Raw genomic sequence first — 24,029 nt, 5'->3', positions numbered from 1 at the left:
TAATAATGATATTGGGAAGCCTTTTGGTATATTCTTAAAAGATATCACACATAAGATGAAAGATGAGGATGAGAAGGCTAATGAAGAGACAATTAAGGTTAAAGATATTGAAACTAAGAAGTGGGAACCCAAGAAGAAAGTGTAGTTCCAAGTAAATGAGATAGCAAAAGTAGTTGTGCAAGAGAAGGGATCAGGATTTGAAAATGACAAGCAAATAGTAGTCCCTACTGCTCAAAAGGTTCTTACTCTAGGTATGATTGTGAAACCCACTGTGTTTGATCCTATTGACATGATATCCATGCTGTCACAAATTATTGTTAAGGTACCCTTGTTTGAACTCTTTAGAATTGAAGAGCATAAGAGTAAAGCCTTGTCATGGTTGGTAGGGATAGGAAATAGTAATAACAATGTAGAACAAAATGCTACCCAATAGAGCCCCTTAGTAATAGAAGATAGTGGTATCATGTCCCAAATTCCTGAAATGTTCTTAGATGACTCATTAGTAGCATACATAGAAGATATTGACCCATTTTTTCTTAGTCTAATTATAAAAGGAAAGACCTTTAAAAATTGCATGATAGAATTAGGAACTTCTAACACCATCATGCCTTTCAAAGTAATGGAAGCCTTAGGGTTGAAAGTAGATACTAAGCAAGGTAGATGTAGAGGTATGCATGCTAGAGAAGTCATAGTCATAGGTACTATAAATGCTTTTCCATTTAAGCTAGCTACATATCCAGAGGTAGAGTTAACCATGCCGATCCTTGTAGTTGATACCTCCATAGTATGGAATGTTGCTTTCTAGAAAATGTAGTGCTACTATGGGAGGTAGAATACAATGTGACTTAACTTATACAACTTTTCACATAGGTGATAAGGTTGTTAAAGTAGACAAAGAACCAAGGGTTAGTCATATCTTGGGTGAGGAAATTGACAAAGATGTTACTTTATTTTTAGATACTCGTGTGAATGTATTCAAAGCTGAATTGATTATTCAAGAAGTCGAGAAATTTCTTGTTGTTATTATAACATTAAGTTGAGTGTTGTATGGACTCACCAATATTATGGATAATGTTATTTGATGGGGCCAATTCTAAAGAAGGTGCAAGGGCGGGGGTAGTTTTTGTTTCTCTAGATAAAAACACTTTCAAATATTCTTTTACCTTGAATTTTTCATGTACTAATAATATAGCTAAGTATGAAGCCTTGTTGTTAGGGTTGAAAGTTGCTACCCACCATTAGATCATGAATTTTCATGTGGATAGAGTAGTGAATAAAATTTCTTTTGGCTTTGGTTTGGATTTATTTCATGTAGAAATGAAGAATTTATGCAATTTTTGGAAAAGCTTATAAATTGCAGATTTGAGGATGCCCAACTATAGTTAGATTGCAACATTTGGTATGGACACATTTGGATGAAAAAGGAACTCTATTTATATTTATTGGAAATATATGTGAACTAGAATATGTTTCTAATTGGTTTTAGTCATTTATATTTATATTTGTGTAAGTTATGTGTAATTGAGTAAAGACTGGTTTTTAAGGATCTCCATTGAATTTTTAGACAAAGATTTGATCTTATAAAATGATTTATACATTGGATATATTAATGGATTACTAATATGAAAAATAGACTCAAAAATTGATAATGTGGAATTGGATTTATGTTAGTTAGATTTTTTTTGTGAAAGATATTTGATGCCCTAGGTAGGGTTACATGTTTTACTTCTAGTTTTTGGCAAATGAAATGGGTCTCGATGTAGATAGTATAACTTGTAATGTATTTGTTTTCTTAGGATAAAATTTGGATATGTTTTAATAGGTATAATATGTAAAAAATACACAAGAGGGGTTTTTAAGAAGACTTTTATAGTAGAAGTTATAAATAATGGAATCAAATATAGAAATTAGGATATGCAAATGGAGAAGGATTGATGTTTTTATATTGGAAAATGCTTTGTTTTGCCTCATGAGATACCTCTAATTAATAAAATTATTGAATTGAAGATTAATGGATCAGAAAGATCCTATTGATTTTTTAATTTTTAGGATGATCTACATTAGATTGGTATTAGATCTTGAAGATCTTGAGTGAGTGGGTAGAGAACCAAAGGAGGCAATCCACACCAGGACCATGCAGATTTGGTTTGGATTTTTCGATGAGTTTTTGGTTGCAAGTGCTCATCCATGTTATTACATAAAGAAGATGTTGTGTTTTTGTGTTGATAGATATAAAAACTCTATCATGAGCCATGGGAAGATTTAGTGGATGCCAAGAGACTAGGGAGAGAGGCAAAGAGGAGGACTCCTATGTGAGGTACATGGAGAGTTGGTTTTGGTGAGTTTGAAGTAGCATGGCAAAGGTTGATCTTTGACTAACAAGGAACCATTGAGGTTGTAGCTATTAATGCTACACTAATAGGAGTATTTGAGAAGATGATTTTAAGGGTGGTTCTGTGTCATTAAAGGAAAATATAATGGTGATAAAGGCATGAAGAGGCAAAGGAAAATGAAGGTAAAGATGAAGACTTTTTTTTTAAATCTTTTTTTTTTGCAGGTTAATGATTCCGTGTTTCCAAGGGACTTGGAAACTTTTCAAGGTTGGTAGTATGGTGTAGAGGTACATAAAGTAAAATAAAAATTGAGGTTAAAAATCTAAATTTAAGAGATCTAAATTCATTTGAGTCATAATTTTGGTCTATGTTGGGTTTATACAAAAGTTGTAATGTGAAAATGCATAAAGTGCATAAATATTGTCATAGTTGCATAATTATTAAAAGAATATAAGGAGATGGTTTAAAGGATGGTTTTTAAGTTATAACCAACCACAAAAGCTATAAAAATGGATGTATAGTCAAACCAAACCATTAATGAAAGGAAGAGATACATTTTGAAACAAATTTGGTGAAATTCTAAGTTGTTATTTTGATTGGTTTTTTAGTTTTAGTGTTTTTTTCAGGTCTTATATGGCCATGTACAATGTATAAGCCATGTAAAATTTTTATATGTGCTTTTGGATTTGGTTTGGGTTTATTTCATGTAGAAATGAAGAAATTATGCAAGTTTTGGAAAAGCTTGTAAATTGTAGATTTGAGGATGCCCAACTACAATCAAATTGCAATGTTTGGTACAAAAAAAAAAAAAAGGATCTTTCTAATCCATTGATCATGAATTCAATAATTACATTAGTTAGAGGCATCTCATGAGGTAAAACAAAGAATTTTCAAACATAAAAACATCAATCCTTCTCCATTTGCATATCTTGATTTCTATATCTGATTTCAATATTTATAACTTCTATTTTTAAAAGTCTTCCTCCAAAACCCTCAATTGTAATTATTAAATATTATAACTATTAAAAAATATTTAAATCTTATACAAAGATGATAAATAAATTACAAGTTATAATGTCTACACCGAGACCCATTTCATCTATTAAAAACCAGAATTAAAACATGTAACCCTACCTAGGGCATCAAATATCTTTCACAAAAAAATCCAACTAACATAAAACCAATTGAAAATAATCAAATTTTGAGTCAAGTTTCTAGATCTATAAGCCATTAATATCCAATATGTAAATCATTTTATAAGATCAAGTTTTTGTCTGCACCTTCAATGGAGATCCTTAAAAACTAGTCTTCACTCAATTATACATAACTTACACAAATCTAGATGAAAATGACTCAAAATAATTGGAAACACATGCTAGTTCACATATATTTATAATTAATATAAATACATTTCTTTTTTCATTCAAAATGTATCCATACCAAACATTTCAATTTGATCATAGTTGGGCATCCTCAAATCTGCAATTTACAAGCTTTGCCAAAATTTGTATAACTTCTTCATTTCTATATGAAATAAATCCAAAATAAATCCAAAAGAAATGATATTAACTACTCTAACCACATATACAAATTTTTCATGGTTTTCAAGTTGGACATGGTCGTAATAGACCAAGAACCAACACTAAAACTAAAAAACCAATCAAAATAACAACTTAGAATTTCACCAAATTTATTTCAAAATGCATCTCTTCCTTTCATTAATTCTTTGTTTTGACTATACATCCATTTTTATAGCTTTTTTGGTTTGTTATTGTTGGAAATTATTGAAATGATCATGAGAAAAGTTGTTAGCATAATATATGGAACTGGTAAAGAATGTCCTAAATCATTGTTTTGTCATTGATGTCAAACTTGCTACTTGCAAGAATGACAATTTCTTTAGTGATCCAAATACTATCAATTAGTTGATTGTCAAGGTGGAGGCAATCAATAAGATGTAACTAGAACACCTAGAGAAAGGTTGAAGTTATGATGTTGTAATGAAGTACAAGGATCAGCTAAGCCATTGATGAAAAAGTGTATTTGATGACACACTATAAGATACAACGAATGAGCACACTGAAACATATCAAAGATTTAAAGTTTTTAGCTAAGTATTTTGTAAAGCTCAAACTAAGTTCATTAGAGAGAAGGAGCCCATCAAGCTAGTAAGAGCCAAGAAAATTCCTAGTTGATGCCAAGTAAACTAAAGATACTGAGTAAACTAAAGATGCTGAGTAAACTCCAAATGCTGAGTAAACTTCAGATGCCGAGTAAACTCCAGATGCCGAGTAAACTTCAGATGCCGAGTAAACTTTAGATGTCGAGTAAACTTTAGATGCCGAGTGACATAGAGTAGAACCAAGTGCCAAGCAGAATCAAGTGCCGAGTAGAACCAAGTGTCGAGTAGAATCAAGTGCCGAGTAGGTATAAGTGCCAAGTAACACAAAGGTTTCGAGCACCAGTAACTCAATAATGCTGAGTTGCTGCATTATTTTAGAAATCGAAGATTCGCTAGATCTAAGCCAACAAGGTTGTTATCTAGAAATTCATGAATTAAAAGGAAGATAAGAATGATGAGATGGTGGCATAAAACACCATGTAGAATGTTTTTCTTTTAAGGATACAACTGGTGAAGTTTCTAGAAGAAAATAAGATATGGGGTAGATACATTGTATCCTACCTAATCCATCTCGAAACCCTAAAATTGGAGAGGGAGAATTGAGCGGCAAAGGAAAATCAGACTTCTATTTAAGAAGACATAAGTTAATGAAAAAAGGAGGGAGAGAGAGGTGGTCGAGCATAAAAGCATGAAGTACTGAAGAAGGTGCTAAGGAGAAGAAAGCACAGAAACTCTATTTGGATAGATGACCACAAGGATGATTTCATTGGCAAAATGAGTAAGAAGACTCAAGGAGATGAATCTTGAGAGGAAGACAAGCAGTCAGAGCTGAAGTGATTAAAGCCAAACATAAAGATTGAACTGAAAAGTGTGATCTAAAATCTGCAAAGTATGTTGTAAGTTATATCAGATCAAAAGACCATTATCGTTACTTTCTAGCAATTGTAATAGGAAGTCTAAATCCTATGGACTTAGGTTGGTTTAATAGCCATTAGATAAATCCTTTGACAGGGTGACATTCCAAGAGAATGTTCTAAAGACCTTTAACCAGGCCCATTCCTAACAGTTTGGTGAAATCCTTTAACAGGGCCACATTTAATAGTGTGTTGTAAGCCTTTAATAGGGCAAGCTTTTAACAGGGCATCACTTTAGAAGAGTGAGAATCAAGTAGCATGTTACTGGTGGTTTTTCCCAAATTGGGTTTCCATGTAAATCATTGTGTCATGTGTTGATCTTGAATGTTTTATCTTTGCATGTTGATTTACAGTAACTTGCTTATATGATTGATTTAAGTATTGGATGGATGAAAGGTGTATGGATTCATTAAAAGTAGTAAAAAGGCATTAAAAGGGAATTTTGGACCTTGAATAATTGATTCACCCCCCCTCTCAGTTATTCTAAAGAATTCTAACAATTGGTATCAGAGCCTGATTGCTGATTCAGTTTAAAAGGACTACAAGCAAAAATTATCAAAATGGCAAAAAGAGAAGTTCCCAAGCTTAACAAAGACAACTTTGTTGCATGGAAAAGTTTGATGAAGTTACATCCTGGATCCATAGGAGATTATGCCCAAAATTCAATTGTCACTGAACATGTAGATCTAACAGGTGCTCCTACTATAGAAGACATGAAAAACAAGCAAGAACACAATCAAGCGATGCTGGAAATTCCCTCTACACTCTATTATGCTAAATTTGATGATATCAAAGGATGTGACACTGCATTCAAAATGTGGAAAGCCCTATTAGACATCTATGCAGGAGATCAGAATGTACAAAGAGAAAAAAGAGAAAGTCTACAAAGGAAAGTTTGATGACATGAAAATGGAAGAAAATGAGAATGCTGCTTAGTATGGTGCAAGAATAAAGGAAGTGGTAAGTGCAATAAGATGCTTGAGTGGTCAACTAGATGAAGATATTGTTAATAGTAAGTTCTTAAGAACCTTGCTCCCTATCTATGCTATAAGAGTATCAGCAATACAAGAGCTAAGATGTATACCAGGAAATAATCTAAGTTTTGTAGGTATAATCGGTAGACTCACTGCATTTGAGTTATCTAACTTTGACAACTATAGACCTGAAAATGTTGAATCTGCTTTTAAGGTCAAGTTATCATTGAAAGATGCTGAATAGATGAAATCAAAGAAAGGAAGAAAAATGAAGTATGTATCCAGTGATAGTAGCATTAATGAGGAAGATGTGGAACAATTGGAAGCATTGCTTGCTAGAAGATTTCACAGGGGCAAAGGAAAATTCAAAGGTAAGATGCCTATCATTTATTTCAATTGCAATGAAGTAGGTCATATTGCTGCAAGGTGTCCATAGAAAGAGGATTCCAAGGAAGGCAAAAAATACAAGTATAGAAGAGATGATGACAAGAAAGATTACAAAGAAAAAGGTAAGAAGTGTTATATTGTTGAAGAAAATTCTGATGACAATGATGATGAAGTTGTTTATGTAGCCATGAAGGACCAATTTGATGAAGAAGAGACCACAACACTGGTAACATGTATAAACAAGAATGACAGATGGATCATAGACAGTGGATGCTCACATCACATGACAGGAGACAAAAGTAAGTTTGTTAACTTTAATCAGTATGATGGAAATAGTGTTAAATTTGGTAATGATGCTCCATGTCAAATCAAAGGAAAAGGTTCCATTAAGCTCACAGAACAAATTTCATGTGACAATGCATACTATGTTGAAGGATTAAACTAAAATTTACTACGTGTCTCACAGTTAGGCAATATAGGTTGCAAAGTGGAATTTGGAAACAAAACTGCAAAAATCTATGATACTGATGGTAAATTGATAGGAAAAGGAGATCAAACAAAGAGTAATTTGTTTTACCTTAATATGGATGATGTTTCTTGTTTATTTGCAAAATTTGAAGATGAATGATTATGGCATAGAAGATTATGTCATGTCAACTTTGACAATCTAGTCAACATCAGTAAAATGAAGGAAGTCAAAGGTTTACCAAAATTGAAGAAGCCTAATAACATCACGTGCAAACAATGTTAGCTAGGAAAGATGACAAAGTCAAGTTTCAAAAGCAAAAACTATACATCTAAAGAGATACTTGAGTTAGTTCACATTGACTTATGTGGTCCAATGGAAATACAAAGCTATAGATGAGATAAATACATAATGCTATTTGTTAATGATTATTCCAGGATGATGACTATTATGTTCTTAAAACAAAAATCTGATGCTTTTCAAATGTTTAAGTGGTATGTGGCTAGAGTTGAAAAGGAAACTGGAAAAAGGTTGAAATGCCTAAGATCAGATAGAGGTGGTGACTTTACATCAAATGAATTCAAAATATTTTGCAATGACAAAGGAATTAGAAGACAAATGTCAGCTCCTAGAACTCCCCCACAGAATGGAATTGTTGAAAGAAGAAATAGATTTGTAATTGACTGTGCCAGAACATGATGGAAAGGAATGTTGCTCTAAAATACTGGAGAGAAGGTGTAAGTGTAGCTGTTCATACACTGAACCGAGTACAAGTCAAGAAAGGTACAAATACAACACCTTTTGAATTATGGTATGGTTACACACCCAATGTAAAACATTTCAAAGTGTTTGGTTGCAAATGTTTTATCCTTAAAGATGCTAGAAATGGAAAATTTGATGCAAAAAGTAATGAAGGCATATTCCTTGGTTATTCCACTAGAAGTAAGACATATAAATGCTTGAATACTAACACTAACAAAATTGTGGAAAGTGTAAATGTAAATTTTGATGAGCACACAGAAGTCCAAGCTGAAGTGCCAAAGAAAATGGAAGAGTACAGAACCTTTGTGTATTCTTATGAAGGAATGACTAATGATAAGGATGATGATAATCAAATTTAAATTCAACAAAAAATTTCAGTATCAGTCGAGTCTCAACCAGTGAATGCCGAGTTGCATTTAGAAGCCAAGTTGCAGAATGAAGAAAATGCACAATCTGATTTTGAAAATAGTACACATGATGAAGAACAACTTGACAACGAAGTGCATAGTGATCCTGAATCTGAAAGATCAAACATGGAAACAAGGATAGAGCCAAGATTATCCAAATATGTAAAAAGACATCACCCTGCTGAACAGATAATTGGTGACAAAAATGCGAGACCAATGACAAGGAATAGACTAAGACAAGAATCATGTTTGATCAACAAATCTGAATCCAAGACAATATATGGTGCACTACAAGATGATGACTAGTATAAAGCTATGGAAGAAGAAATTGATCAAATAAGAAAAAATAAAACCTGGAGTTTGGTTCCCAGACCAACTGACAAGAATGTGATTGGCACCAAATGGGTATTCAAAAACAAACTAGATGAGAATGGTGAGATTACCAGAAACAAAGCTAGACTAGTATGCAAGGGTTATGCTCAAGAAGAAGGAATAAACTATTGAGAAACATTTGCTCCTATTGCTAGAATGGAAGGGGTAAGAACTTTACTTGGATATGCTGCCTACAAAGATTTTAAAGTCTATTAGATGGATGTAAAATCTACTTTCTTAAATGGTATACTAGAAGAAGAAGTCTACATTGAACAACCAGAAGGATTTGTTGATGAAAATAACAGGGATATGGTGTGTAAGCTACATAAAGCACTCTATGGTTTGAAACAAGCACCAAGAGCATGCTATGAGAGACTTTAGAAGTATCTAGAACAAATTGGACTTGAAAGAACTGATGATAATAGCAACATGTACATCAAAGCTGAAGAAGGTAAAGACATTATTGTATCTGAAATCTTTGTGGATGATATAGTGTTTGGTGGTAAGGAAGTACTTTGCAAAGGCTTTTCTGACAAAATGAAACATGAATTTGAGATGTCTATGTTTGGAGAAATAAAATTTTTTGTTGGATTGCAAGTACATCAACTCAAATATGGATTATTCATTACACAATCAAAATACATCAAAGAAATTCTCAAAACATTTGGATTGGAGGAATCCAAACCAGTCAGCACACCAATGGCCATAGGAAATAAGCTATCCAAAAATTATGAGTCAGTTGAAGTCAATCAAACAATGTACAGATCCATGATTGAAAAACTATAATATGTTGTACATAGTAGACCAGACATAGCATTAGCAGTTGGAATAGTGGCTAGGTTCTCTGCTAATCCTAAAGAAAATCATCTCATAGCAGTAAAAAGAATAATGAGATACCTTAAAGGAACTGATGACTTTGGTCTATACTACAAAAAGAATGGAAAATTTGAGCTCAATGCATATACAGATGCAGACTGGGGAGGAAACATTGATGATAGAAAAATCACAAGTGGAGGTGCATTATTTCTAGGCAAAAGGCTGGTCACCTGGACTAGCAAGAAACAAACATGTACATCCCAGTCCACTGCAGAGTCAAAATATGTAGCAGCTACAGTCAATTGCACAAACATTGTATGGCTCACACATCTATTGGAAAGAATGAAAGAAGAGGTAACAAAACCTGTGATATTGCATTATGACAATACAAGTGCTATAAACATATCCAAAAATCTAGTGATTCATGCAAAAACTAAGCATATTGCAATCAAGTATCATTATGTTAGAGAATTGGTAGAAGACAAACAAGTAAAGCTAGAATACATTCACACAAAAGAACAAACTACAGATATCTTTACCAAACCATTGCCCAAGGATGCCTATGAATATCTTAGAGGCAAGTTGGAGGTAATACCCCTAACTCAAGCAGTTTAAAGCAACAAAGAAGCTATCCTGCATCAATAGGAATACATCATTGAAATATTAATAGGTTGATGCAAAGGATGACAGCAGGAGCAAAAACTCCAAATCAGTCACAAGCATGGTGACAAAGGGAGAAAAATCATCACGAAGACAAAGATTATATTTTGCATGATGAAAATGCTACATCTTTGGCATTTATGTCAAAGAGGGAGAAATATGCAAAAAACTGACCAATACAAAGAAAGAGGGAGATATATATGAAAGAGGGAGATATGTGAGATCAGTAGTAAAAATATAGCAAGATAACGTATACAATCTTGGTGGTAACTGAATTGATTACTTGATCAATTTGGTTTGCCATCAATGCCAAAGAGGGAGATTGTTGGAAATGATTGAAATTATCATGAGAAAAGTTGTTAGCATAGTATATGGAACTGGTAAAGAATGTCCTCAATCATTGTTTTGTCATTGATGTCAAACTTGCTACTTGCAGGAATGACAATTGCTTTAGTGATCCAAATACTATCAATTAGTTGATTGTCAAGGTGGAGGCAATCAATAAGATGTAACTAGAACACCTAGAGAAAGGTTGAAGTTATGATGTTGTAATGAAGTACAAGGATCAACTAAGCCATTGATGAAAAAGTGTATTTGATGACATACTATAGGATACAAAGAATGAGCATACTGAAACATATCAAAGATTTAAAGTTTTTAGCTAAGTCTTTTGTAAAGAACAAACTAAGTTCATTAGAGAGAAGGAGCCCAACAAGCTAGTAAGAGCCGAGCAAATTCCTAGTTGATGCCGAGTAAACTAAAGATACCGAGTAAACTAAAGATGCCGAGTAAACTCCAGATGCCAAGTAAACTTCAAATGCCGAGTGGACTTTAGATGCTGAGTAAACTCCACATGCCAAGTAAACTTTAGATGCCGAGTAAGCTCCAGATGCTGAGTAAATTTCAGATGCTGAGTGACACAGAGCAGAACCAAGTGTCGAGTAGAATCAAGTGCCAAGCAAAACCAAGTGCTGAGTAGAATCAAGTGCCAAGCAGGTATAGGTACCGAGTAACACAGAGGTGCTGAGCACCAGTAACTCAATAATGCCAAGCTATTGCATTATTTTGGAAATCAAAGATTCGCTAGATCTAAGCCGACAAGGTTGTTATCTAGAGATTCATAAATTAAAATGAAGAAAGAATGATGAGCTGGTGGCATAGAAAACCATGTAGAACATTTTTCTTTTAAGGATACAATTGGCAAAGTTTCTAGAAGAAAATAAGATATGGGGTAGATACATTGTATCCTACCTTATCCATCTTGAAACCCTAAAATTGGAGAGGGAGAATTAAGTGGCAAAGGCAAATCAAACTTCTATTTAAGAAGACATAAGTTAATGAAAAAAGGAGAGAGAGAGAGGTGGTTGAGCATAAAAGCATGAAGTACTGAAGAAGGTGCTAAGGAGAAGAAAGCACAGAAACTTTGTTTGGACAGATGACCACAAGGATGATTGCATTGGTAGAATGAGTAAGAAGACTCAAGGAGAGGAAGCTTGAGAGGAAGACAAGCAGTCAGAGCTGAAGTGATTAAAGCCAAGCATAAGGATTGAACTGAAAAGTGTGATCTAAAATCTGCAAAGTATGTTGTAAGTTATATCAGATCAAAAGACCATTATCGTTACTTTCTAGCAATTGTAATAGTAAGTCTAAATCTTATGGACTTAGGTTGGTTTAATAGCCATTAGATAAATCCTTTGACAAGGTGACATTCCAAGAGAATGTTCTAAAGACCTTTAACCAGGCCCATTTCTAATAGTTTGGTGACATCCTTTAACAGGGTCACATTTAACAGTGTGTTGTAAGCCTTTAACAGGGCATCACTTCAGAAGAGTGAGAATCAAGTAGCATGTTACTGGTGGTTTTTCCCAAATTGGGTTTCCACATAAATCATTGTTTCATGTGTTGATCTTGAATGTTTTATCTTTTCATGTTGATTTATAGTAACTTGCTTATATGATTGATTTAAGTATTGGATGGATGAAAGGTGTATGGATTCATTAAAAGTAGTAAAAAGGCATTAAAAGAGAATTTTGGACATTGAATAATTGATTCACCCCCCCTCTCAGTTATTCTAAAGAATTCTAATAGTTATAACTTCCAAACCACCCTTTAAACCATATCCTTATATTCTTTTAATAATTATGCAACTATGACTACATTTATGCATTTTCACATTACAACTTTTGTATAAACCCGACATAGACCAAAATTATGACTCAAATGAATTTATATCTCTCACATTAAGATTTTTAACCTCAATTTTTATTTTACTTTAGGTACCTTTGCACCAAAATGTATTGACCATATGCAAAATTTTACATATTTCCATTATATATATGTATGTATAACAATATGTACATCATATTGGTATATACATACATATGTATATATGTATCTAGATCAAAGTCATTATCAGACTAAATCTACATGCTTTGACACATAATGCCATCAAAATTTTCTTCTAAGTCATTGATGAAATAATTGATTTGGTATATAACTGGTCTATCCTTGCTCTAGACCATATTACCCTTAGAAGGAAATAAATGTTGTACATAGAAAAACTAAAATACTAGGAGAGAGCCAAACTTAGATGCATTTTTCTTTTATGCTTGAATGCTCTCCATGTTCTTTCCTAGTTGAATCAACTACAACTCGGCAAGGTCAAAGGATACATTGTTCTTTATAACCTTGTAGGCTAGGTCAACTACCTCATAGGGTATGTTGTTGGACTTGCTTGAGTTGTAGATATTGTGAGAAATTACATGAATTTCAAACTTGATCTCCATGTCTATGATATTGTTTAACTCATGCCCCTATCATCCCACTTTGCTAGGTTTTTCTTTGTAAGCTCACCTCAAGCTAGGATTTTGGTAGTTTTTGGTCTATCTATCATTGGGTAACCTGTGATTCGATGAATTATCTTCTTAGTGATCTTCATTGGTTTCTCAAGCCAGAATGGCACATCATGAACCCTACTTAGAACATATCTAATCCACTTTATTTGAAAATTTTGCCTCGTAAACAATGCATGAGTAAAACCCTTGACTTTCATATGTATGTGCTTAGGATTCAACACTTCATTCTCATATAATGCATTATAAGCCTCATTTATCTCAAAAGAACCTAATTTTTGAATTGTATAATGATAAAATGACCTAGTGTCATTGATCAGTAGTTACTTAGGAGGAATGACTAAGTGAGCTCCCATAGGGTCCTTCTTCTTAGAAAGTGCAATATAAATCTTGAATGTTGGTGCTTTATATATCATATTATTCAACAACATCTTAGAACCCTTCTTCACCTTTGCACTAGAGTTGCATGTCATTTTTCTTAGTAAATAAAGAAATTCTTTAATATATAACCTTCTTGAATATACTCCAAATTTTCTTCTTCAATAAGACAATAAATCTTTATTGATTGTTTGGGATTCAAGAATTGCTGCTCAAATTGGTCTCTAAAATCATAATAAGAAAATGAACTTTCAATTCCATCTTTTAAAGTTACAACTTGCAAGGTCTAATAAATGCTCTATATATGGCAGGTGAGAAGACTCCTAAAATTTTTTTAGGCTTAACATGAACTATTTATCAAGAAGCTTGGTTAGAACAAGTTTCTAACTTTGCTTCACTTAGAGATGATTGATAGCTCGATTACAACTATGTTTTGACTTGGTTAAAATGTAATTCCCTTGGTTGACCTTGTGCATCTGAACATATAGATTTGGACTGTTCATTCTTGCATATCTAGAACTAATGTAGGATATTCCTTGAATTATCAATTCCAACCATCTCCTTGATTGATTAGTTGGATGTGGATGCTTTACCCAACTCAATAGTTTGGACTATAATAGCTTCATTGTCTTGCCTTGTGTTTTCCATTGATTTTGTAACCCATTTCTTATTCATTTGAGTTTTGATCTATTCAACATTTTATTTTCCTTTTTTTTCTTCACCATAATTTTATGTATCTCAATTTATACATTTCCTTTCCAAATGACCTATCTTTTTACATACATAACATCTCACATTAGTATGTCTTTTCTTGAAGTAAGTTCTTACACAATTTACTCCAATGTGACCATATTCTCCACATAGATGACATCTTCCCCATGTGTTGTAATCCCAACCAAATACATGCTATTTATCTAGTTCCATTGTGCTAAATATTTGGATTCAATTGATTTGATTTGCACTCAGGAAATTTGAGACCATGTTTATGACATGTGAAACATTTTCTTGCAAACTTTTATCTTCTTTTGCATTCATTTGCCTTGTGTCCATATATGTTATAATTATAGAAATGACCTTTGAACTTGGGTTTTATAGTATTACTCCATCAAATGTTTAATGTATGGCATATTTTTTCACAATTTTTACAAGTAGGCCTTTTGCTCTTCTATGTTCCTTGTTGTGATGATTCTCCTTGATTAGTATACCCTAATCCACTATTGCCTTTAGGTCTATTCATAGTTTTCTCATACAAGTGATTCACACTTTCTTGTGACTCAACCTTATTTCATTGAGTTCATTTTTAGCTCTTAGTTCATTCTAGAGTCTATCATTCTCTATTCTTAGATTGGTGATTTTATGATTTGTATCATCTAGTCATTTTTCCATGTCTGTGTGATGTTGTGATAGTTTTTGGACTTCATTGGTCTTTTCTTCTAATCTTGATTCAAGTGGCATCTTGTCTTCATAGGTCAATTATTTTCCATTCATTTATTTGTTATTTTGTTCCATGACTTCACATAGCCTGACTAAGTGACTTTCCTTTTCTCTTTTTAAATTTTTTACTTCTTCTTGTAGATTAGCATTCCTTACTAGTAGATCTGTTATGATTACATCTTCTTTTCTTGAACTTTTTTCTCTTCTAAGGTCTTCTATTATTTCTTCTATGTATATATTTTTATTTATTTGTATATCCAATTATTTTCTTCTCTTCAGAGAGTGAGTGAGTTGCTTCTTGAGTTTCTTGACTTATTCCATAGCCATATGTAGATCAAATTTTTCATTCTTAATATCTTTCTCTAACTTATAGACTTCCATTTCCTTAGATCTTCACTCTCAAGTTGTTAATTCTCTGATAGAACCTTTCTCTAATACTAATTGTTTGAAGTGTAATGAAAAACAATTGACTAAGAGTGGGAAGTGTGTGACTAAAAAACCACTTAAAAATTTTAAATATTTTTTCTTTACTTCATTAGATTATTTAATCTACTATTATGCATGAACATAAAGAAATAAAGAAAACAACATAACACTTTGACACAATATTTGGTAACCTAGAAACCCTCCAAGGAGAAGGTAAAACAAAGGTGGGGATGATACCCACAATGCTCCACTATTGCTGTAATAAAGTTGGTCTATTAGGGGTTACAATTGATCACTTCTAGCAATCTAATCTATTCTGTAATGATACCCACAATGCTCCACTATTGCTGTAATAAAGTTGGTCTATTAGGGGTTACAATTTATCACTTCTAGCAATCTAATCTATTCTGATTATGAAGAACTATAAGGTCCACATTGTGAAATGATTTTACAATACAATGAAGTATGTACTCTATTTAGAGATTTTACAAAGTACTCATTGGTCCACCTTGTTATAGGATTTACTTGATGTAACTATTAGGATGATCCTTTTTGCAACTGATTTCTTGATATAGATCCTTTGAATATTTCAATCACCTGATTGTGATAGATATGTCTTTGCTTTCTTCTTTATACAACTTAGTAGATTTCTTACTCATGAATTCTATGTTTTCTTGGTTTACTTCCTTATATGTTATTCATATTACATATATTTCATATGTTTCTTACTTTAGACAAATCAATTTTCCTTCCTTATATAACCATCAAACAATATCTCCATTCCAAGTCAACTTAGACAAGATATGTCTTTAACAATAATAAAATTATTCCTTCAAGTCAGCCAAATGCTAATGCTTGGGTCACACTATGCACTTTGGTGTTATGTTGATGCTTGGGCAATACAATGAGCTCAAGTAATACACTAGCACTCAAGTAACACTGGATGCTCGGGTAGTACTTTGTCATTCAATTGACACTGAAGCATGCATGACTTGAATTAGATGCTCGATTCATAGTAGGAACCTGATAATTACTAAGAGCTTGGTTTATAATGTCAACTTGTTTCATATGGTAGAGCTCGGTTAACACATGATAGTCTCAATCTTCTTAGGCTACACTAAAACATGTTGAATGAAAAATATCTCAATTACAATATTAACTGACCTTCTTGGATGACTTAAGTGTTTTGTCACTAATTGCCAATATGTCTTTCCATAGGGTCACCAATAATGGTTAAGAAAAAAGAGTTTGGTAAGTTGAATAATTTCCTTCCTGTGTAAAATATTGCTTGCATTCTTTATTGTTTGTACTACAAATAATCTAGTACTTTCATTTCTAATCTTCTCTCTAAATTTGTAGGTTTGAAAATCATTTACTGCTCATGCACCTCATTGCTCTCCCATTTTTTCCTTTCTTTTGTATTAGTTGATAATATTCTCATTATTTTTTATATTATATTATATTATATTATAATAATATAATATAAAACAATATCAATGTTATATATTATAATACTACCTAATATTACATAATATTGTTATAGATAAATAATTTATAAAATGCTATTACAATATACATAATAATATTAATTCATTACTTTTATGAATACTTGTACCATTAAAAATATTATATTAACAATATTGGATACCCAATACATACAAGATACCTAGTATATGAAACTACTATATTTTCACAAATAGTTAAAGTAACACTCATTTTTATTATACTTTTTATTGCCAGAATGACATACATATTGTGTATCTAATATCAAATTATGCATAAAATAAAGTTTCACTTATTTTCTCTCCAAATTCATCAATGGTAAGTCAAACTTTTGTTTTTATTCTTTTTGTAACTTTTTTAGTTGAGTTTGTAGTTTTTTTTGGTTAAAAATGCGATTTTTAAATTGAAATTATTTATATTATTTGAAATTAATTTTAATTATAATTATTTATATTTTAATTAGGAATGACAAACACAAATTAGCACAAAAACCCTTCCCTACAAAAAAAGAACCTAAAAACCCTCACCTACAAAATCACGAGCTTAGAAATTCAGCCCCTTGAAATAATTAGCCTAAAAACCCACACGTTCAAAATAATTAGCCTAGAAACCCTATAGTTATGAAACCTCAACCTATAAAGGACCTTATAGGTGATAAATTGAATCAATTGAGGGGCATTCAAGATGTCTATAGTATTATCCCTATGTTATACCTAATGTTGACCCCATTGATCTCCATATTTGAAAAGTTTGAGACTCTTACAATGCCATAATGTTGGACTTCAATAGAAAGAGGCCATGCATTCCTAATTATATTATGGATTGTATTATGATGGGTGATGTTGGTGTGTTATAGAAAAATCTCATAGATCTATTAAACTATTTTATAGATCTCATGGCAGATTTTGGTGTGCTATAAAAAATCTCTCTCTAATCATTTATCATCCTAACTTGTGTAGATTTGAACATGTGACCAAAATCTTAGACCAATTGTTAGAAGTGGTGGTTTTCATTGCACCAAAATATTGGCTTATTAATTCTCAACACATACACTTAGTTAATAGAACCCACATGAGGCTATTAAACTATTTCAAGAATCTCGCATGGGATACATGCACATTGCTAACACAATTAATACTATGTGGGAGACTTTATTAGGATTTGTGGTTTGATAAACCACCCCATAGAAATATGGAGGTCCCTATTTATTTTATAAAAAATTATATGATAAATATGTGATAAGTTAGAAACCTAATTATATTAGATAAGAAGATCAAACATGGCAAAGACAAAGGCACTCCTCAAGATAGACTAGGTGTGTGTTGATTTAAATAGCGACCTTATGTCTATCCTCCTAACATTATACCCCCTCCTTCAGTAAAAAAAATCCAAATGACATTGTAAATTCTAACTCACATATTATTAGGTTGATTCACACCTTATGTAGACATTTGGTTAGGATCATTACATTATTGTTGGAACCTTGTGTTAGTGATGTTGGTTCTTTAACATCCTCTTCAAATTATCATGTTTATTTAGTCCATACTTGAATTATGTGCAAGAATTTATGCTTGGGTCCTTTGATTAATCTTTCATCAATAAAATGGATGCATCCATTTTCAATATGGGTTATGAACTAGATGATAACATAGTGACTATAGCATCTCATTGAGAGACCTCTCATATGAGATATAAAGAGGTGCAAGTACTATGGACTCATCATATTATGTTAAGAAAAAATGTTGTAACCATGTATTTAATATTAAATGAATATTATTAGTAGATAACTTATAATGACTACACACTTATGTTTATGTAAATAGCCTATTTATGTTTAGTTGGTGATAAAGGATGTAGTGAGTTAAGCTGAGAGTGCCACACTCTCAACCATTTCCTTTAACCTTGAAATATCTATCTAGTATATTCCTTCACTATCATTGGTTTAACTTTTTTATTAGTATACATGTTTTTTTATATAAAAAAATATACTAAAAATCTTATAATAATTAATATTTTCATCTTGTTTTAGTCTTGTAGGTCTTAGCTATTAGGGTTAGAGAATACTAAGATAAATGGGGTTTGAATCAAAATTCTATCATTTTTGTTGATCTCAAACTAATTTCACAAATACCATATAAATCATATAGAAAGTAAACTAAAACACAATGAAAAGATAATCAAAGATCTCATAACATCATATTGTTCTTCTAAGGAAAACTCAATTAATTGAAAAGCCTTGGTGGGCATGGTACCCACAAATAAAACACTATTGCATAAATAAGCACAAAAAGCATTGGAATGTACTTGGACACAATAAATTGCCTCAATCTCACTGCACCTGTAGTATTCTAGCCCTCATTTGGATTCACTAATCAAATTAAATAAACAAAATTAGACTTATTACCTTTTTATTGAACCAACTAGTAGCATCAATAATGCTTGTAGAATTTTGATGAAGTTCTAAAAAAGTATCTGTATCAAATATAATATCTAATTTCATAATTCATATTTTCATATTAAATGCTCTTTTGACATATCATTCCCCTCCTTTGCAATCAAAATTCGATGACATATGTGGAGTTGTTACTCAAAAATATGAGTTTGTCAACTCCCAAAATGAAAAGAATATAATCTTTAGCCTAATCAAAATAATTCTTTAAAATCAAGAGTGATCAAATATGATGTTAGCTCAACCAAAATATATATTTACTAAAACTTATCATCAATCAATCATACTGGTAAATATTTACCAAACTACTCTGTTCTTCATGAAATACTATCAACCTAATATTCAAAAATGAATATATCATTCATAAAATCATTTCAATCTCTATGATAATTATATTAGACATAATCATATGTCTATATTCGTGCCTTACAATCACATCATATAACATTTTTCAGTATTCTCAATCCAAATAGATCCAACTAATTGTCTTGAACTTTTCTTAAGGTTAATTGATAACTCATAAGTATGAAAGCCTCTAGTAAGGTGTCTATTTTTAAATATGACAAATAAAAATTACTTTCTATCAACAATAAAACTATATGAACAACCTATTTCTCTTTCCAAGAATATTTCCCTTTGGCATTGATGGCAAAACTTAGTAAAAAATATCTAAGTGTTCATCCCAAAATATTACAAGTCCAAAAAATGATCTCTTCCTAAGGTAATATGTCATTTCTAACTCACTCTATCCCACATTAACATCATTGGAAAAGATAGGGCAATAACCAAGACGTATCTACCAAAATTCTATACTAAGTACATGTACATATATATAAGTGCTGACCCAAAATTTCCAACATCTTTAAAATATTTGAATAACTACTCCTTAATGAGTTAATATATAGAATCTAAGTTTTTCTTATATTGTTAAGAATTAGAATATGTCAACAAAAAACATTAACTACCTCCTTAGCATGTATCAAATTTGATGGTAGTAGAGAATCAATCAAAACTATTTCCTCAAGTCAAAAAATATTCCAAACATTCTCATTTTCTTTACTTCTAAGGTCTCAATCTTGATATCAAAATTTACTATCTCTTTAATATAACCATTAGAAACTTTTGTTGATAAACCAAAGTCCTTTTCTTTTCTTTCTATTAATATCTTATTTTCCTTAATAAACTCATCTAATTTTGATACTTTATCAAATGTATTTACACAAGATTTCAAAATACTAGGACCTTCATATATAAACTTATTGGTCTATATAACACCTACATTCAAAGATGGCTTGTCCTATGAAAATTCTGTACAAAGGTACTTGAACATTTTTTCTTTCAACCCCTTTTGTACTTTATCCTTTGCACACTTCTCCAATTTCTCAAAATGATTATCAAAGTTATGTATTATTTTTTCTAACTGTTGGAAGATACAATTGGAATAATTGTTATGTTTTCATTGATGTTAGATCTTACTTGTAAGAAATTTTCTAAATATGTAGAGTGTCATATTATTTGATTGATGAAGAGGACTTGAAAAGAGAACATAACAAGGTGAACTAGTGAAGTAGTTGAGTAAAGAGGAGTAAGTATGATGGAATTACAATGGGCACTTGATCATTTGGTATTTGACAAGATATTATGTTGTTTGATCATTGTATTAAGTAAAGAAGAAAGATGAGTTGAAGTGTAGAAGAGATGATTGATAGAAGTCAAGCTGTTTAGTTGAAGTAGAAGATTATAGAACTTAAGTAATAGCCGACAAAATGGTATTGGTCAAGTGATGGTAATAGTTGAGAAAGATGAAGGTAAACTAAAGTAATAGTTGAGACCTAGTGTAAGCCAAACAAGACAGATCAATAGTGACTGAGCTACCTAGTGATAACCAAGCTAAAGAACATAGTGGTGACCTAGTGTCAACAAATTAATAGTTTGTGAAAGAATCAAAATTTTAGGTTGACATAGTTGAATTTATGGATTAGTCAAAATGTGTAAAAGATAAGGATTGATGAGATGAAAAATTTAATGCATGAATTGAGATTGTCAAGCCATCTAAGGTGAGGATGTAGTGAGAAGTTTCTAATTTTTTCAAGAAAGTAGAAGAATGGCAAAAGGATCAAACCCTAAGATCCATGGTTATGTTTAAGTGTTAAAAGATTAAACCCATCTATTTAAGGAGATAAAAAGATAATTTATAATTGGTTGTTGGATTGGAAAATTTGTGAAGAATACTTGTAAGAATATAATGGAAGAGGAAAAGTGAGAAGTTGGTGATAGTGACATTTCTTGAATTGTTTCCAATCACATCAGAGATGGAGAATGTGATGAAATTTAGTCAAAAAACTAGGAATAATATGGATAGAGATCCAAACTTACAAAGGGAGTTGTATTTTATCAGATCAACATGGTTGTTACTTTCTAACCATTGTGGTATTAAAATCTTCTCATCAAGGTTTATCTAACAACTTTATATTGTAAATCTTTTAAATGAGGTGGCATTCTAATGGGATGTTTGAAAGACCTCTAACAAGGCCATTCCTATTAGGGTGATTAATTATTTAATAATGTCACACCTAATAGTGTGTTTTGTAACCTTTAATAGGGTTGGCGCTTAATTGAGATTACTTTACAAGAGTAAAATGTGGCAGCATGTTACTTGGTGGTTTCCCCAATTTGAGTTTTGAAGTTAAATCCTAGTGCCATTATTACAGTGTGAATGTTGCTTTCATGTTTCATGCTATTTATTGTTATATGTTTCTATTATTTGGCATATACTAAATAGAGAGCTAAGTGTTGATATGAATAAGTTGGATTAGTGATGAATTGCTACATTGGCCAACTTGATTTATGAGTTTGATTAAGTTGTTTAAATTTTTTAAAAGTTGAATTAATACATCTAAACATGAAGATAACTAATCCCCCCTTCTTAGTTATTCTAATCATTCTAACAATTGGTATCAAAGAATTGGTTCTTGTAAGGAAAGTTTTAAGGGACTTAAAAGCTAAAGATCAAGATGCACAAGAGAGAAGTACCCAAGATGAACCAAGAGAAATTTCCAACATGACAATGTTTGATGATATTGAATTTATCTAGAGTTGGAGATTATACATTATACTTTTTGGATAATTAATACGAAAATTTGTAAACTCATGACAATTGAGCCAATAAAACAGAAGCATGAGCACAATAAAATGATAATAGATATGGAATCTCCCCTAAGTTATGATGATTTTGATGATGTAAAGGATTGCATTACTACAAAGAAATTCTACAATAAGTTGGTACAAATTCATCAAGGTGATAAAAATGTGTAAAGGGCTAAAGCTCAAAGTTTGAGAGATAGGTTTGATGATATGAGAATGAAAGAAGGAGAAGCTAATGCACAATATTGTGGCCAAATCAAAGAGGTGGTGAATGAAATTAGAGGTGTAGAATAGACATATCTAAATAAATTATGATCAACAAGGTGTGAAGGAGTTTACTTCCTATTTATGCTAGTAGAGCATCTGCAATACATGAATTGAGATGTACACCTAGTAATGATATGACCTTAGAGAGTGTAATTGGTAGACTCCCTACATTTGAATCGTCAATTTTTGATAATTATATAAGTCATCTAGTGTTGAATTTCCTTTCAAGTCTCAATTAACCCTTTATGGATCTAAAAGAAGGAAAAGTTCAAAAAGTAATCTTGTGGATAGCAATAGTGAATCAAATGATGACCTTGATGATCTAGAAGCTTTATTCACAAGAAGGATACCAAGAGGAAAAGGAAAATACAAAGGTAAACTTCCTATAATGAGTTTTACATGTAATAAAGTTGGTCATAATGTTGCAAGGTGTCTAGACATAGATGAAAAGGAGAAAAGGAAAGACAAAAATATTGAGGAAGGAGAGATAATAGAGACTACAAGGGAAAAGGTAAGAAATATTCTTACATTTCCAAAGAAGATGGTTTTGAAAGTGATTCTAATGAAAATGATGAAGAATTCATTTATGTTGCAATAAAAGATGAATATGATGAAGATGAAAAGTTTCAAAAATTACTCTTATTTCACATGAGTGTAAGATTGATAAATGAATAATTCATAGTGGTTTCACACATCATATGTGAGGTGATACAAGTAAGTTTGAAAATATAGAACACTACAATAAAAGTTGTGTTAAGTTTGGAAATGATATGCCATATTATGTAAAAGGTAAAGGATCTATTATATTGAATGATAATATTAGATGTGACAATGCTTACTGGGCTAACAAATTGAAACATAACCTATTGAGTGTGGCATAGCTAAAAAATTTAGGCAACTAGGTTTAGTTTCAAAACAAGAAGGAAAAAATATGTAGTGCTACTAGAGAACTTATTGGAAGTGGATAGAAAAGATGTAACTTGTTCTATCTAGACCTATCTAAAAATACATGTTTATTTGCATAATTTCAAGATTTTTGGTTATGGCATAAGAGGTTATTTCAAGTAAAATTTGATAATTTGTTAAGCATTAGTAATATAGAAAGGCTAAGAGGACTACCAAGATTGAGTAAACCTGATAAAGTGATATGCAGATAATGTCAAATGGGAAAAATGAAAAATTTAGTTTCAAGTGAAGGACCTATAATTTTGATGATATTTTTGACTTGGTTCATACTGATTCATGTGGTCTTATTGGAGTGCAATGTTATTATGGTGATAAGTAATTTATCCTATTTGTTGATGATTTATGTACAATCATGACTATGATGTTTCTCAAAGAAAAATATGATGCTTTTCAAATG

This window comes from Cupressus sempervirens, chromosome 2 (assembly GCF_028749045.1).
Source record: "Cupressus sempervirens isolate cs-2001-9-10 chromosome 2, ASM2874904v1, whole genome shotgun sequence".
Lineage (NCBI taxonomy): Eukaryota > Viridiplantae > Streptophyta > Pinopsida > Cupressales > Cupressaceae > Cupressus > Cupressus sempervirens.
The sequence above is the reverse complement of the archived record's forward strand: the minus strand, read 5'-3'. Positions refer to the sequence as shown.